Source organism: Phasianus colchicus, chromosome 14 (genome assembly GCF_987193195.1).
Source record: "Phasianus colchicus chromosome 14, bPhaCol1.hap1.1, whole genome shotgun sequence".
NCBI classification, from domain to species: Eukaryota; Metazoa; Chordata; class Aves; order Galliformes; family Phasianidae; genus Phasianus; species Phasianus colchicus.
The window spans coordinates 16,849,464-16,867,288 of record NC_143449.1 but is presented as its reverse complement, the minus strand read 5'-3'; positions in this window follow the sequence as shown (position 1 = coordinate 16,867,288).

Below are 17,825 nucleotides of genomic sequence, written 5' to 3'. Positions count from 1 at the left end.
AGCCAGCACTACGGAGAACTCATCGAGATGATGACCAACTACTTTGGTTTTGCTCACTTGGTTTTTGCTGCAAGCATTCAGTCAGAACAACCCTCAGTGAGCGTGTTGCCAGCTGTAGAAATGTGGCTTTTAGATGAAAGCTAAAATCCAAACACAAAATCAGATTAAGGTATTTCGATTTGGACGAGTTTCCTACGAGCTCTGTTGAATCATGGTGAAAGTAGATGACTGAAGATCAAGGTGATGTAACTGAATCCATGCTATCACCACAGCAAAGCGATATGGATTTGGGTGGGAGGCACTGGAGAGAGAAAAACTTTCTTTCAGGTCCGGAAACGGCGCGCTCAGGTTTGCACATGAAGATCTTGAAAGCTTGTTGATGGCTTCTGGGTCTTTTCTTGGTTTTTTTTTTTTTTTTCACCAGTTCTGTTGGTTTAGGTTAATGAAATAATTTCTCTTTGCTGCAAACCTAGCGTGTTTATCATTAAGGTATCCTCTCTGCAGCTGTGCTGTGATTATTTCCAAGTGGTGCTCTTAAGGTAATAACTCAGCAGGGAAAGCTAATGACTGCTGTCACAGCAGAGCTGTAAGCCAGCCAGTGTATTCTAGTAATTTCTGCTCCTTGCTTTGCTTTTGCCAAAGCACTAAAATTATTTTGACTCTTGCGCAAAGCGTCTATGAAGAGATGTTTTCCAGCTAACCCGTGTTTCGAGTAATCATCCTCTTAGCCTACTGCACTGAAGTTTTTGCTGTACAACTTACCCTAAATGGCTAAAATAGTTTTGACTAAAAGCATGGGATTAAAAATAGAGACGAAGAGGTTTGTTTTTGCAGTATCACTTTTTGGAACTTGGACAGATTGAAAAGTTAGCAGCATGCTGAACCAAAGTTGAATTACTATTGAGCTTTTTAAAAAAATAATAAAACTCAATGTGTGATGGAAAATATACTGATTTTTATTTATTTTTTTTTTTTAGGATGTGCACTGGGTGTTTTTTCCTACTGATTCAATCAAAGATTAATTAGATCACATATTATCAGCTTTTTCTCACTGGTGCTGTTCTCACTGGATGAAAGTCCAGTGCTTCCCTACAGCACTCAGGTGTCACTGCCCCTTCTCCTGGGCCTGCTTGAACAGAGCAAGTTGAAGGGAAATCATTGGTTTTTTTTGACAATGGCAGTGGGAGAACTGAAATTAGCTCCTGGTAACCATGTTTTGCCTCTTGGAACCTTTCTCCCTCCTACACAGCAAAGCCTCTGAGCATCACCTATTTCCTTCCTTTACACAAAATGTCAGTGTAGAAACTTAGAAAATACCGAGGAGGTACTTCTAAAAGCCATGAAACTGCTCAGCTCTTCAAATGTCAACGTGTCCATCTGTTACAAGGAACATTACTCGCAGCCTGGCTACTTAATTTTTAATTTACATTCTATCGTAGAATTATAGAACCACCAATGTCGGAAAAGACCTACATCCACCTGTCACTAACACTTCTCACTAAGCCATGTCCCTCAGCACAACGTTTGAATATTCTTTGAACACCTCCAGGGTTGGTGACTCCACCATCTCGCTGGGCAGCCCGTTCCAGCACGTGATGCTCTTTTGGAGTAGTAGTACTTCTTAACATCCAGCCTGAATCTCCCCTGGTGCAATGTGAGGCCATTCCCTGTATCCTATCACCAGTTACACGAGAGAAGAGGCCGACCCCCAGCTCGCTACAACCTCCTTTCAGGTAGTTATATCCTCTTCCACAAAAACATTCAAATGTAGGTAACTTTGCCTAGATGGGCAAATACTAGGGCAGTATCACTAGCTGGTGTTTTTCCAGAGCTGATTTTCACATTGCTTTTGTTGCACGTGCAGGGCTTTGTGGCTTGTGTTTCATCACCCATTGGTTAATGCTTTGTGGAGCTGGAGGGGCTCTCAGTTCACCACTGTGATTGTTTGCCTGCAAAAGAAATCTCCAGTGAAGGAGGGTCTCCAGGCTCTTATTCTGCTGTATTTGCCTTAATTAGAAAGCTCCCATAGTAACTGACCTAAATTGAATTTGCTGCAAATTTAGTTGATTCCTTGTCCTTCCTGCCATTTCTGCAAATTGTGGCTGTTCAGCAGCTGTTCTGCACTCTTGAATGTTGCCCTGACTTCAGTCTGCTTTCACTTTTCTGCTTTGAAAAGAGTCTGAATCTTTCAAACTCATCGCCTCAATCGTATTTTCTAAGCAATTTGTCATTCATTTTGTCTTCCTTGTGGTGCCTGTGCTGTATTCTAAGCAAAACTGCATCATCCCTCAAACAGAACACTTGCCTGGTTGGGCTGCCAGTCCTCATTTCCCAATATGTCCAGAATTAGGAGCGTCTCCTCCTTGCTGCAATGGATTGTTGCACAGTCATTTTCAGGCTTCTGACAATTTGTGATTATTTTTTAGCAATGCTTCTACTCTGTCTGTGACTTTTTACTGATTGATTTAATTGAATTAATTGATTTCTCTTGCCTTAGAGGAATGCTTTTAATAACTTCTGTCACTTACATTTCTATGCCAGTTGAAAACTGTTGCAACTTTTTTTAATACTCTAATTGTGTCCCTGGATGTTTTTCTAACCATTCTTCATTCAATATAATCAATGGAGTGCATTCTTTCACATGATTCAATTGTTCGAAATGCTAGATGGAGCTATTAACCTGACAGATTTCTGGAATAATCTGCTGAAATACCATTTGCTGTCCTACTGGATGGCCAAGAGCTCTTTAGGAACTGTCCCTGCAGACACCTAAGGTCAGGCTGGATGGGCTCTGAGCAGTGATGGAGCTGTGGGTGTCCCTGCTCAGTACAGGGGAGCTGGACCAGATAGCCTTTAAAGGTCCTTGAGTGTTCTACATTTTAGCAAGCTGTGTGTCCATCTCAGTGATAAGCTGTTGTAGTTCCTTGAATTGATTGGAAGGTTGCCATGTATATGTGTCCTACCAAGAAAAAAAAAAAAGGGGGTACAAACAGTTGTTGAGGGCTTGTAAGCAACATGAAGAGATACAGAACTTACTTTATCCTTATAGAAATCTTAGAACAAGAGTTGGATAACTGGACAAATAACTTCTTGCAGATTTCCTTTCTGCAGAAAATCGTGACGTTTGTGGTTCAGTTTTTAAAGAGGATTCCCATTTGTTTCAAAGGGATGTACAGTGTTTCAGGTGGCTGCAGAATTGAGGTGGTTCTGTGCTGGGGGATCAGCACGGCCCTGCCCACCCGAAGACACACACTTTGAATGCTCTCCAGCCAGTACATCTGGATGTGTCTTTATTTGCCTGCTGAAATGCTCTGATTATAGATAATAATTTTTTGCAAGGACTGAAACAAAAGGAAAATGGAATGCACCATGATTCACTGTCTGTTCCAATCTTCCCCACTGAGTCATACACCTCTATTTCACCTTTTATCTTGCAAGGTACACACAGACTCTCCTTGCCTGCTTCACCCTCTGTTGCAGGATGCCCTTAGCCTTAGTGCAGAGCAGAGGCAGGGCATGCTCAGAAGGAACGAAAAACATCAGATTTCCTGAGATAGCGACCACAAATGACAGCATACACAAAGCAGGCTTCATTACCAGTGCCCTGCCAAGCCAGGCTGCAGCTTCTTGCCTCGAATCCTCGTTGTTCTACCAAATATGGCAGGAGGATGAGGTCTGGTGCCACCTATTGCTGCACGTTTGTCAGTCTTTGCTCTAAGAACACATGAAAGTGGATGCAATGTGGGTTTTTGCTCTGTTGCTATGTTCTCAAAGTAGAATAAGAATGGGAAGTGCACTATAAAAACAGAGAGTTGAGGCTTTGTCCTCTCCTATAATATAAGCTGTAATTTACAGGAGGTTTTCTGCTCGCCAGTGCCCAACTTTGTGCTGCTGGTCTTTATATCTTCTTATTTATACCTGCAAGCTTTTATTTTATGTGTATGTTGGGAAGCTGTGTAGCATCTTCATAATGCATGTGGACTTTGTTGTGTTTTTTGTTCTTTTTATTTAAGCAAAGCCTTCTAGAGTTCCTAATTTGCACCACGAGTGTGGCCCCTGTGGATTTGTAGATGCCTATAACAGTGGGATTAGAGTGCATGTCTCTCCTGGGGTGACTGAGGTGTATCTTTCACAATCTGGAACTGACTCAGCACTCAGCACTCGTACAGCTTTTCTTCCTCATGAGGAAATGTAACATCTTGTCTGGGTTGGGAAATGTGATTTTTTTTTTTTTTTTTTTAGCAACTAGGAAGAGGAAGCAGCTGAGAACTCAGTCCCCTGTGCAAAGCAGAGCTTTGGGCTAGTGTCCATCCCACAGCCCCAGGGGGGTGTGATGCTGGGAGCTCCCCTAGTGTTCATACACAACTACATACAGTCCTATTCCAGATGGTGTCTATGTAACACTTAGTCCATTTTCTTCATCACAGACATGCATAAAGGTGTTTTATGGAAGATTTTGTGGATGTGCTGCTGCTTAAATTGTCCTCCTGTTATCTACCTCCTGATTTGCCATGGGTTTTCCACTTTTCTTCCCCTCAAGCCCAACACAATGGTTTGACCCCGCAGCAGCTCAGCATTGCTTGCTCTCTCCTCCCACAGTGGGACGGGGAGAGAATCAGAAAGGTAGAAGTGTGGGAACCCATGGCTTGACATAAAGGCAAAGAAAAGCCACGGTGAGAACAAAGGAGAGCAAAGTGAGCAGTTTGTTCCCATCAGCAAGCAGCTCAGTCCCTTCCGAGAAAGCAGTGCTCATTGTGCATAAGCTTCTTGGAAAGATGAACGCTGTCACAACGTGTGTCTCCTCCCTTCCTCCTTCCTTCCCCCAGCCCCCAGTGCTGAGTGTGCTGTCACATAGGATGGGGCAATGCTTTGGCCACCCCCTGGCTGGCCCCCAGCCCCCAGCCCCTCACTGGCAGTGCAGCACATGAAGCAAAAAGTCCTTCACTCAGCGTGAGCGCTGCTCAGCAACAACGAAACACTGCTGTGTTATCACTGCTGTTTTCATCAAAGATCCAGAACACGCTACTTCTAAGGAGGGAATTAACTCCACCCAAGCCAACACCACCACATCAGACAAGTAGAATAAGCGATGCGAAGCAGCACTGCCTTCAGTGCACACAGCTCATGATAGCAAGCAGTGCTGTAAGCAGATTCTCATCTGAAGGCACCTACTTGGGATAAGTGAGTTATGTGCGGCCTCTACAGGAACTGGCACACAATCAGTGCTTTCACTGTACAGCTGGAGTGTCATAAAGTCCTTCTGAGCGCTAATAAAGTTAAGGTGGAAAATCGTTGCTGTGTTTAAGCTAAAGCCATGTACTTTCTTCAGTACGACTCTTGAATATTAGGAGTAAAACTTCTCATTTTGCCAGGAAAAAAAAAAAAAAGAAGAAGCAGCAGCAGCATGTTGTGTCTCCAAAAGCACAGAACCTAAGCTGGCTTACTTGGACTGATACAACACAGATACAGATGGGTCACATCATACCTATTTTTTTTTTCTTCCCTTGGATTCTTTGCCTTTTTGGTGCAATTGAGTCAGCCCCTGGCTCTCCCTTGATTATAAGGGAGGTAAAAGCTTTCTAATGGAAGGACTCTGAGCTGCAGGGGAAATGTCAAACACTGTAAGATCCACGGCAGGCCTTGGTGTTACTTGCACCTCATTTACAAATAGTCAGAGGCACTGCTCCTACCAGCTGCAGCTTGGACTTGTCTGGAGTTATTAATGCTGGAGGATAATTCATTCCTAGGGAGAGCCCGAGCTCCTGCTACATGTGCTTTTCTTAGCTTGGAGGGGGCACATGGAGAAAGGTACCATACTTTCCATGCCAACAGAAAGGCTGTGCTGAATGAGGTGTTGATATCTGCAGATTTGTGCCTTGTGCTCCCTGGTAGACAGCCACTTGGCAGGCGGGGGATTGGCAGGTGTTTTTTCTCACCTGGTATTCATTCACAGGTCTCATCCATCTCCTGTTTTACAAGCTGGAAGGACACCTCCCCTGTGAGGACAGGCTGAGAGCTGGGGTTGTGCAGCCTGGGGAAGAAAAGGCTCCAGGGGGACCTGGTAGCAGCTTGTCAGTATCTAATGGGGGTCTATAGGAAGGAAGGGCCTGTTGTGATAGAAGAAGAGGAAGTGGTTTCAAATTTAAAGAGGGGAGATATAAGGGATATAAAGGAAAAGTTTTTTACTGTAGGGGCATTGAGGCTTTGGCACAGGTTGCCCAGAGAGATGGTGGTGGTGATCCATCCCTGGAGACACCAAGGTCAGGTTGGACGGGCTCTGAGCAGCTGATCGAGCTGTGGGTGTCCCTGTTCAGTGCGGGTAGTTGGACCAGATGGCCTTTAAGGGTTCTTTCCAACTCCAGCAGAAAAGCTGAAAGTGCCCAAAAGTCCAACAGTGAAAATGGAGGGGGTGGGAAGTGATGGTCCCCCTCCCCCCCCAGCCTCACAGAAATCACGTTTGCAAAAGAAATGGAAGCGTAATCCAACATATATACAACGATCAGAGAGCAGGAGGGTGCCGTAACAGCTGCGTGCGTTCGTTCATTCGTCGGACCGATGTCGAACTCACTCTCTGCAGAACAGCGCAGGCGGAGCGGCGGGGCGGGCCGTGCAGCTGGCACTGCCCTGGGCCGACACTGGGGGGCAGGAGTCTCCTACGAACGGGTCCGCGCTGCTCTGCTCCATTCCCAGCGTGGCATCTCCAGGTACTTCGCACTCCCATCCCCAGGAATGCATGCCTTGCCACCCGCTGTGCATGCCTAGCCCCCACCCCGAGCACGCCCTGGCACCTTGCACGCCTCGCAGCTGCCCCTGGGTGTGCAGGTGTGCTGTCAGACGTGCTGCAGGGCATGGACTGCAGAGGGGCTGGCGCTGAGCTTTGGAGGTGAGTGGAGGCTGTGCATCCCTCCCGCTGTTGGGATACAACGTTAGGGCGTGCATCTGTCCTGTTTGAGAGCAACTAACAGCTCCTCGGAGCACACAGACATCCTATATGGGAACGTCGCCGTTCCGTGGCATATTTGTGAGTTCCTCATGCTCTTTCCCCTTTGGGGCTTTACATCCCTCATCCGAAAGACTCGGTGGGGTGTGAAAGGGCTTTGTCAAGGTGCAAAACACAGCCCAGTGGTGAGAGGGGGCAGGACTGGTCCCTCACAGCGTGCAGCTGCTGGGCACTGCCTACAGTTCCATTCAACTTCAAGCAAGCAAAGTGGCTGTGTTAGCCTAGAGTTACCTGTGTGAGCAGCATGTCTCGCGTTCCCTTCATAGAGAGGGCTCCTGCAGTTGCCTCTCCTGGTACTTTAACAGCCTGAAAGCCTGAATTAGTAAAGGTAAAGCACACCTGGGAAACACCTTAGAGGCACAGCAGGGTGCCCAGGCTCTGTTCAAAAGTCTAAGATGACAGGGAATGATTGCATTTTATTAATAAGCCACTAATGACAGTTTCTTTGGCGTTTCCTGAAAATGTAATGTGTTGGCTTTGTCTTGCCTTCTGCTCACAGAGCGCTCTGATGTCAGCAGCCAGAAATCCTGCTGAACCGGCCTAACCTGCAAATGAATGAAAGTCGGTGTAATCTGCTCTTATCTCTCCTCCGCCCCCAAATCCATCCACTTGAGGCATCACAGGAGGGCTAATTGACTGCTGAGCTTCCTTTTGGTGCAGACACCTTGGGTGACTTGGCTATTTTCTCTCAATTTTGTTTCCTAAACAAATCAGCTTCAAAGGCAGTGCTGGTGCAGGTGGCAGTGCTTTGTGATAAGTATCTCTGAAATAACTGGGGGAAAAGTCTTGCTTCACCAAGTGCTTGCTGTTGGTAGTTGTGCTGCCTCTCCCAGAGAACAACAGTGAGAGTTTAGCACTGGGAGAGACACTGGTTGCTGCTTTTCTTCCCTATCCCCTTAGCCCTCAAAGCAGAGACAGGTGGCGACTTTTGGGTGGAAAGGACTGCTGTGGAGTGCCTTGTCAGGACATGGGACCTTTGCAGGGACATGGCACCATTCCTCAGAGCAGCCTTTGTAATGAGAAGGGCAGATGTCTGTGGGAATGGTCTCATGGTTGGGGGCTCTGATAGCCACCTTACTCCTCCTCCACCCTGCAGAGCATGGGGCCAGATATGCTGTATTTTCTATTTCTGGGCTGAAAACACAGTGGAAGTTTGGAGGTGAGGGAGGCTGAGCTCTTTGCCTTGGCATCGGTTGGGGGAAACTGCTCCCTGCCATCCTGCAGGAGTGAGCAAATGGGCAGGATGCAGAGGGCTCCTGGGTCTGCACCAGGTACAGAAGGGGACAGGTCTCAAAAGCCAGCTCACATCAAAAAGGACCTACATCAAGGTCTGGGAAACCACACAGGGCACCCTTGTGCCACGGCCTATGCTTCAGCACAAAGCATGGGCTGAGAGGCAAAGCTGTAGGGCTGAAGATATTTACTGAAGGGATGGGATGCAGGACCCAGGCCATTCACCTAAATATTTGCATATGTGCAGCTGAGCCTTGTTTTTTCTTTTGGTAAAGCACTAGCAGCAGTATCCAGCTGTCAATAACTGCTCCAAAACATGGGGACTATGGGTGTAGCAGCATGGGCACACAGGGGCAGAGTGAAGTGAGGTGCTAAGAGCTGAGAGAAGAGCACATTAATCAAAGTGGGTTAGACTTATTTACTTATACAGGCAGCTCTGGAGCACATCTAAGGGGTATGGGTAGGAAGCAACCAGGAACAGGAATGAGGACTCCCAGCACCCAGGTGGGTGAATATCTCCTTGGTGCTATTTGCTGCTGCTGGCCAAGTCCCAGCTTCTTCTGCAGCCCTCCATCACAGAGATTTCCACTCCCTTTGCCCATCACCACAAGGAGAAGTGAAAGAAAAGCACTGCAGATTAAGATGTGGCCCTGGAGTTCTTCCTTCCCATGCTGTCATGCCAACAGCACGCTGTTGGTTAGGTTGGTGTTTTCCAAAGGACAAGCCAGCCGCAGTGCATCCATCAGGGCAGTCATAAACCACCACACCACAGCAGGAGGAAATGTGCTGGAGAAGACATACGGGTTGGTTGGACCTATATCACCCGAGTGTGTCCTTGCAGACCTCGATGCTGTCACCAAACAGTTCACAGCTACAGCAGGGCTGTGACCAGCAGTTGAAGCACAAACCTCCAGGCACTGGGTAAAGCTAGATATGGGACTTGTCCTTCCTGACCTTACACTTGCAGATTGGTGACCTGTCTCCTCCTGGGGAGCTGACGGGGGATGAAATCACCCTGCAGGGTCTCCCCCTTGGTGGCAATAGGATGTGGGGCAGGAAGGCCATGTGAGGGCACCTGCTTGCCCTGCCTGCCAGCACCCACACCCATCCCTTGTCCCCAGGCATCCCAAGCCAGAGGCACAGGAGCACACAACATGGGCAGCCAGCAGTGACAGAGATGACAGTATTTCCAAAGGCTGGCACTATGTTTCATCCTCCTGGCTTGTGCACACCCTTTCAGGAGGCTGGCTTGTTCCTTTTATCTGTAAGCTGATGTTTAACCAAGTTAAGCATATTTAGCTTTAATCGTTCTTCATCGGCACTGTTGACTTCGAGCCTTCTCTCTTCTCCTCCCCTGAATTTCAGTCTGTAAGCATCATGCTTGATTTGCCTTTCTGTGAACACAGGCTTGTCTGTTTGGTTTGCACAAACTCCTGGATTATTTCTGGTTGTCTGTCCACACCATGGTAATGATGGTTGGACCATGGCTTGATGGTTGGACTAGATGATCTTGGCAATCTTTCCAACCTTAGTGAACCTGTGATTCTATGAATGAACAGAAAGTGGAAAGCTCAGCTAGAGAAGTTTCCTGAGCAACTCTATTCTTCATGTGATTCAGCAACTGCCATTGCAACTGCAGAATGCCATAGTTTTGCTTTCCTTTGTGTTTGGAGAGTAGAGGAAAGACGCAAGAAAGGGAAAATGGAAAAAGAAGATGCCATATTGTGCTGTCTGGGAACAATCAGACTGGTACAATGCAAAACTATGGTGTTCCAAATTTTCTTATTTGAAATTGCAAAAACAGCGGGGTTCTGCAAGACACAGCTCTACTGTGTTTCCTCCCCAGGGTTACAAAATCTGCTTGCAGGTCACCATGCGACAGCCAGAGCTGCAAAGGCAGAGCTGTGCCCTGGTGGGCACTTTCCAGGCAGGAGAGCTTCCAGAGAGCTGGCGATAACCTTGCCAAGGGTAGGTGAGTCCATCTTTTCACTGCTTTGTTGTGCACTTTTTCCTATGTGCAATAAATACAATTTTGATACATAAAATTGGTGAGTGAAATAGGGTTAGTCACAGGACTTCCTGACAAAACTCAAAAACAAGCTTTCCTCACTTCCTTCTTATGAAAGAAAGTTCATCTCTCCTCTGCTGCACTGACTTCTTTGTTTCCCTCTTCTCCCACTTATCCCCTGATTCTGACTGGGATCTGAGTCAGTCTAGTAAACATTTTGCCTTGCAGCAACCTTTCCAAACACAGCAGGAGGATGAGGCTCTGGAGTGTGCTCTCAACACATCTCCTGGGGATCCTTTTGCACTCTCTGGCAGGTTATCCTGCTGTCTTCCTCATTCACACATTGAGAAAGAGAGAACCAATGTCCCAGCAGCTCATTAGCAGTGAATGGTAATGGGGTCTGCAATGCTTCCTCTTCCCTATCTCACTCACATCCTCTGTGTACTTGAACCTTTGTAGTGGCAGTTTCCTGGACTGAACACACTGCTTGTAGGAGAGGGTACTTACCTAAGTCTCACCATTATTTACATTTCATTTAGAAGCATGCCTACTTTCAAGACTAGCATGCAGAGAGGATGCACAAACTGCTGTGAGTTCTTTAGATGCAGCTGTCTGTCACCCTCATGCCATTTAGTCTCCCCAGTAGCCTTGCTGGCCTTGATCCACATATTTATGCCTGACTTCCTCATCAGCACAACAGGTAAACGTAAAGCTCTCCCAGAGCAGCTGGGAGAGAAGTAACTTATGAATCACTTGCTCTTGGTCAGTCCTAGTTGGAAGAAAAATGACTCCCTATGCACAGTGCTGTACTTGAAATTTCCCTTCCCTCCTTCAGTCTCTACCACTGAACCCACTTAGACCAGCTCCCAGTGTTGGTGTCTAGGCTTTCTCCATTCACATGGAGAGACCCTTGCGTGGAGTTCTTTATGTTTTACCGATGACGCTCTGCCCATACAGTGTGATTGCAGAACTGAGACAGAACTGTCAGCTCTACTGTCACCTTGTTTGCTCCTCAGCCCTGTTCTGGGCTGCTTTTCAGCATTGCTTGAGACTTCATTTCCTGGAAACAAGAACTGTGAAGGCAGGAAAGTTTCTAGATCACCTTACTTACACGCTCAAATGGCAATGAGAAGCCAGTAAGCTTTTCTGGTAGCCCCATGTTTCCTCTCTATTCCTGTTATATTCTGTGCTAAAATTAGCAAAACTCTGAACTGTCCTCACCCTCTCAGCTTCTCACTGGCCTCTCTTTCCCCCTTACTGGCCTTGATAATGTCACGAGCATCTCCTGACCTCCTCTACACAAGCCACCACCTCTGATGTTTAGAAGCATGCCCAAAGCTGGGCACTTGCTGTTCTCATCAATTGATAGCCCAAGCAGGACACAGATATTGAGGCTCATTTCCCACAGCCCAGTGGCTTCTGAACATTTTTCCAAAAAGTTCCATACTCTCTTCTTGCTGAAGTCCTCCTTTGACAACCAGCTCAACTTCACATCTTTTATGCACACAAGAATTTTCTTCTGAGGCTCCCAGTGAAGGCGATGTTTGTCACTTTGTGCTCTGGAAGAAACTTGGGAAAGATGAACCAAAGACAAAAATCTCTCTGTTCCCTCTCCTAGGAAGTTATCAGCTTCCTGCATACAATGTGCATCTCTGCTCTGGAAAAGAGCTCGGTAACCACAATATTATCAGGCTGTCTCTTCACATCGGTTCCTGGCTCAAACACATTCAATTCATTCATTAAAAAGACTTGTTGCCATCGTTACCAAGTTCCAGCTGGAGGCTCAGGTGGGTCTGCATGAGCCAAGCTACTGTCCTGTCCCTATTAGGGCATTGTCATTAATAGTAAAGGTACAAAGGCAAATACAGCACTGGTGTCTACTAGCTGTGGCAGTAATACAGTCCCAACTGTTCAAGCTCACTGTTCCTTTTGGGCTCTGCTTGCTGGTGGGTAACACTTTCCTCTGCTGGGAAACAGGAATGCAAAGGCAGACATGGAGAGCAGAGAGCTCTGCACTTGGTGCCCTGCTCTGGCCTTGCAGAAGCTGTAGGCAGAGACAAGGGCAGTGGGTCTCTCCCATTTCTGACAGCTCCTTGAGGAGTTGCATGATTCTTTTAACTGAGAGCTACCAAACCCTTGCTGCTCCTCAGGTGCCAGGGACAAGTGCTCTTCTACAGCCACATCCCAGTGCCTTCTTTCTCTTGCTGATTTGGGGCAACAAGGAAGAAACTGGCTGTGGTTTGGGGTGATCCCAGCCCCATGCAGGAACTTACAGTGCTGCAGTCTCTTCCTATTTGCCAACATCACTGCAGGGGCAGTGAATTTCTAAGCTGTATTCCTCCAAGGAAACCATGAAGTTATTTCTAGCTCTGACTGAAGTTTTCTCTTCTGAGCATCCCCGTCTGTGCTCCCCACCAGGCTGTGGCCGCTCCGCCAGCCTGTTTTCAGCAGGTACCAATAGCTGTGATGTGCCAGGAGCACTTGGAGGGCTGCCCATGCATTTTGCGAGCCCCGTTGCCACGATACTGAACGCAGAGCAGATGTTTATTTCAACAGAGATGGCTTTGATTCCTCTTCAACTTTTCTCTTGAGCTGCCACCGTGTGTGAATGCTTCTTCCCAGGAGCCAAGCACTGTCAGGCCCAACAGGCAGCCCTTGTCACTTCAACCAGCGTGAAGGGAAGCGGGCTTGCGAGGCATGTGGCAGGGCAGCACCAAGCAAACCAATGGCCCCGGCAGGTTTTAAGCCTCCCAGGAGGGATGAGATGGGCTGAAAATGGGTGTGCTTATGTGTGCATGTGTCTGTATGTGTGCACAGCTGTGTGTGTAAATACAAGTGCTCGCTTGACGCTGGCTGGATGATGACAGCTTGGCAAGGCGAGGGAAAAGCAGTCTCCTGCTCTCAGCTGGTGCTCCTAGCACTTCATTGTTCTAGTTGTTTCTTCCCAGTTTCCTTCACCATAAAATTGCTGCCTTGCTGCAGGCCTGGACCAGTGTGCATGGGGTGATGAGATAACTCTCTTCTGGATAGCAAGAGAAGCCAGACACCAAAAAGATCAAAGATGCAATAAAAAGGTGAGCAGATCCTTTTTAAAACAAAACAAAAAACAAAAAACAAAACCGTAATTCCAAGTGAGAATTACTGAGACAAGCTACTACTTCTCTCTGAAGCTGCTTTTCCTATTCTTTTTTGATTCCTCTTCCTATTCCCTTCCTATTCCTTTCCTATCCTATTCCTTCTTAAAAAGTTCCTCTCTCTCTTTTCTTTCTCTCTCATAACCCATCCCACCTCTCTCTCTCTCTCCCCACCTTTGCTGGGTGCTGGCAGAAGGCTGCTTGGGGCTATCAACCCATGTGGAGCAATTGCTTTTTCATGAAGAATTTCTACCAGATCCAATTTCCTGTTACTATTTCCTTACATAAAAATGTTTTTAATTCTATAAATACCTTATGTATTTCACTTATATATATGTCTGAACCAGCTATGCAAAGAAGCTGTGCTGATGGGGCTGGCATTTGGCTTGCCCACTGGCAGGGCCTCTCACTCACTTCCTTTACCCCCTCCATTGCTGTGGCCAAAGTATTTTTGGTATTCCAAGTGTGCGAGCTTTGCTGAAATTTTGGTTTCCTGCTATGGGGGGAAATTAGAGCAGAGAAGAGTTATTTAAAAGAATAAAGTATATTTGCAAGCAGGGAGGAGAGTATGTGAGAACATTCCTTCAATAAGATCTATGTTCTGTGATGTTAAACTACTGAACTGTATCTAATTACATATGTGTGTGTATAAACACACTGTTTATTTTACAAATGAAAGCATAGGTAAAGTGTATTTGTAATGACGATGCAGAAACACAACATTTAGCACTATCTCACTTCTGCACAGGACTCCCCTACAGAGGACTGGCTCCTTTAAGCCAAATACTACACTGAAACACGAAGTTCACTAGGACAAGGATCTTTTTATGACAGAGGTGGAAAATTTGCCCTTGAACCTATGAACAGACCATTTGACTTGTTGTAATCTTTAGTCACATAGTGACTCACCATTCACCACACGGGTACAACACGCATTCACTGTTAGCTCAGCACCTAAAGACAACTTACTGATATTTTGATTACGTCCAGGAATAACTCCCAGGGAAAAGATGGTGAAACTGAGCTGCAGGATTATTTAGGACCATGGATATGGTGTCTCCCTGTTCTGGCAGAGCAAATAGCTCTGCCTACAGTGGCAGGAAGGTTCTTTCATTCCAGCTGCGTGCCGTTTGGCCAAATGTTAACCTTCCAGGTTGAGACTTCAACACAGAAATGGGCAGATTATGCCAGATTGAATATCTGTCTGCCATGGCAGCTTGTCTGACTGGAGCCAGTGGCAGCGACTTTGGGAGAGAGTGTGAGAATGGAGTTAAATCTGGGCAGTGCTTGCACAAGGCTCCAGGGTTTTGCAGCTCACACATACTTCCTCAACCAGAGGTGCTGGTTTTATAAATAGTATTTCCCAATGTTTTTTCTTTCTTCCATTACATTGTCCAGTCACTTCTGGCCTGTAGCAAAGAGTTCCCCAGTGTAACTATACCCTCTATGAAGGAGTACCTACTTGTGTTTGTTTTGAATTTGGCACCTGCTTGTTTGATTTAATGATTGTTAGTGTTTGCATGGAAGGAGATGGTGAATGAGCATCCCTCAACCACCCTTTCCATTCTAGGTGTTTATCTCAGCCTGATTATTTTCCTTAAAACTTCAGGAAGTGACAATTAAAAAATAGTTCAGCTATTTCTAAGAAGACTGCAGGAAGATGTGTCATTTTGCCCCTCTAAGGAGAAGAAATGTGTCCCTTTGCTTTTGAGGGAGGATGCAGAATGTGGTAAAGCAATCATTGCTGTGTCGAGGATGTGCCATTGTTGTCTTCAGGATGAAGTGCACAGTTTGGACACGTCATGTGAGAACTGGAATATCAAAACACTTTGGTGATGTGGGTAGCTGAATTCTCTCAATAATCCATTTGTGCTGTAGGAGCTCCAAGCACCTGCTGGCCAGGGAAACCCAGAACTGGAGAAGGCTTTTTGCAGCCAGTTCTTCTTGTGGCATCAGGCTGCTGTCACTGTGCTTGGAACAAGGGGAACCTCTACTCTATGTCCTGGCACTCACCTATGTGCACGTAGACAGTGGGAGGCTGGAAACAATTACACCAGATCACAGAGGAAACAGACAAGGGCGGATGCTGCAGGAGCTGGAGAATGAGGGGAGGCGAGGAGCTTGGATGAAGGGTGTGGACAGGGAAGCCATAGGAAGAAGTGGATGTTTCTAGACCAATGGCAAGGTTTTACAATTTTAACAGATTACCTGGATGTAGAAATATCAAAATTGGGATTGATGATAGATCTACATCTATCTGCCATGTGGGGGATTACCAGCAATTCCCAGCAGCAGTACTGGAAATTCTGCAGCTACTGAATAACTTGCCTCTAAGACAAAGTGACTCCTAGTGCCCATGAATCAGAAACTGATTTATGTCGAGGAATGGAGAAATTATATCCTTCCGAAAACATTTTCATTCTTCTCTTTACATCTCTGGTGTTCTCATTAATAAAATAAATATGCCTTTTTTTTTTTTTTTTCTGGTCTCACTCAACTTTTACCATCCAAAGCATCTTCAGTGGAGGGTTCCAAACATAAAGACGTGAAAGGCATTATATTTTATCAGTTTGGGATGTAGTTTCCTGCTTTTATGGAAGGACCCTTTAGCGATGCTGCTTTTATTGTGAGAAAGGTATGAGGAGTCCCTTGAGCCCACAGCTATAAAATGTGATATTCTTCTGCTCACCAGTGTAATGATATTCATTTAAGTTTGGAAGTGTGAGAGAAATCTCTGCTGTGTTTTATGATAGGTCTAAAGCAGCTAATGTGGTACAGGTAATCCTTGTATTTTTACCAACTCCCTGCAGTCTTTTGGTGAAGAAATAATCGTGCTTTCACACCAGAAACACCAACGCAGCAGCTGAATGCACGATACAACAGAAGGTCTGATTTGGGTTGCACTGCTACTGTGGGGCCCCAAGAGTTGTCCTGTGTGGATTAGAGACACAATGTAAGTCTTGGAAAACAGCAGCAACAGGCATTCACAGAGCGGGCTGTGACAGGGCAGGGAAGGCCTTTCATACAGCAGTATCAGCAACTGACCATCTGGCTTTCTTAATGAATGAATTAGATCTTGTTAATTACAGAGTGGCACACAGTATTACAACCCTTTTCTTAAATGTTATGGTGCCAGCCTACCTCACTCCTCTGCCTGGCTTGGTGATTCAGTCCTTACGTGCCTGTCTGATTTCTCAAGATTCCCTGGCAGACTTTTTTCCCTGGCTGTGCTCCCTGTATCATCCTATGGTTTTCCTGGTGTGTGTGGCATAAACACATTGTACCATGCATCCCAATAGTCCTGTTCTTATCCTATTAAATACATTTGTTACAGAGCCTTTGTTGTATGTGGTTTTATGCAAGTCTGAAATGCATAAAAGGCTGAAAGTCTCAGTTTATGGCCCTAAAACAGGAAGCATGAATTGACAATTTGTACTCTCTGATTTAAAGTAAAGAGGTGCCTTCAAAATGGAGAAGACAATCCAGGCAAGGCTGAGATAACCAGTTAGCAGCATTTTAGGAACAAAAATCGAGGTAACCAAAAGAAAAGCAGAGCTTCAGAGCCAGAAGAGGAACAGCGGAAACCAGAATGGTGATGCATTAGCAGTTGGAACAAAACTGCTCTATTTCCTTTGCCAGGATTTTTTCAGGGATCACCTTCTAAAGATCAGTATGAGGTAAGATGAGAAGTGACTTGGGTATGTTAAAGTAGAATGAATCAGGCATGATTCAGAATTGTTAAGAGTGGATATTTATTCATATATTTGCTGAGCTGCTGTACACAATTAAGAAAGCTAGTCATCACTAGAAATCCTCTTTTTGTCCCAAACATTTATTAATCAAAATATTTTAAAATTTAAGTGCACAGTACAAACTTTCAGAAAATGAAATATTCCGCTCATTAAACTGATCTCCTTATGGGCTCCTGGTTAACCTAGATGTATAACTTCGCTTAGAAGCTTTTTACAGCTACGTATTTTTTAAATAGTGCAGAAGAATTGAAATATTTTAATAACGGTAAAGGCTGAACAAAGTGGCAAGTCAGAAAATAAAGTAATTCCAGCATGAGCCACAAGTCTGTCCTTAGCTAACATCACTGTGAGTTGTTTTCTGGTTCAAACCACAGCGAGTTAAGGTTGGAAAGACTGAACACTGAAATTCTTGGCGCTAGCATAACCTTACCTTACACAGAGGTGTTTTGTTCTCCTTGCCATGGTGCAGCATTTCTCCATGCCGTAATGGAGAGAGACCTCTTTTGATCACACTCTTTTTGAAGGGAACTACCCTCTGAACGGGGTACAGACAACAGTCTGATATCTCACCTGACCTTCCAATCGCATGGCTTTCAGGCCCATGGATCTGTGAATTTGAGCAAAGTCCTCAAGAGTGGTGAGGTGCTGGAACAGCTGCCCAGAGAGGTTGTGGATGCCCTGTCCCTGGAGGTGTTCAA